At 40.8% G+C, this 213-nt stretch overlaps 1 long non-coding RNA gene across 1 annotated transcript in view; it reads right to left on the reverse strand.

Annotated features, from left to right (window-relative positions):
- LOC119591250 overlaps positions 1-210 on the reverse strand; it is a 457-nt gene extending 247 nt beyond the window's left edge. The window contains exon 1 of the long non-coding RNA XR_005230321.1: positions 8-210. This is a non-coding gene — a long non-coding RNA (uncharacterized LOC119591250). The remainder of the gene's footprint in view (positions 1-7) is intronic.
- Between the last annotated feature and the right edge of the window lie 3 nt (positions 211-213).

Raw genomic sequence — 213 nt, forward strand, 5'->3', positions numbered from 1 at the left:
ACTTAACCTGAACTAATTCCTAATTAATTCCTGTATTTTCCAACTTAACCTAATTTCCTTTATTCCTAACTAATTTCCTTTTTTTTCTTTTTATTTTAGGGGTCGTCCTGAGTCGTAGTCTTAGGGGTCGTCATCCAGGAGCGTCGGTCTTTCTTAGAGTGTTCCTTTTAGCGTTAGCCGTGAGTCATCGTCTTGGGGGTCGTCATCCAGCGT

Source organism: Penaeus monodon, chromosome 28 (genome assembly GCF_015228065.2).
Source record: "Penaeus monodon isolate SGIC_2016 chromosome 28, NSTDA_Pmon_1, whole genome shotgun sequence".
Lineage (NCBI taxonomy): Eukaryota > Metazoa > Arthropoda > Malacostraca > Decapoda > Penaeidae > Penaeus > Penaeus monodon.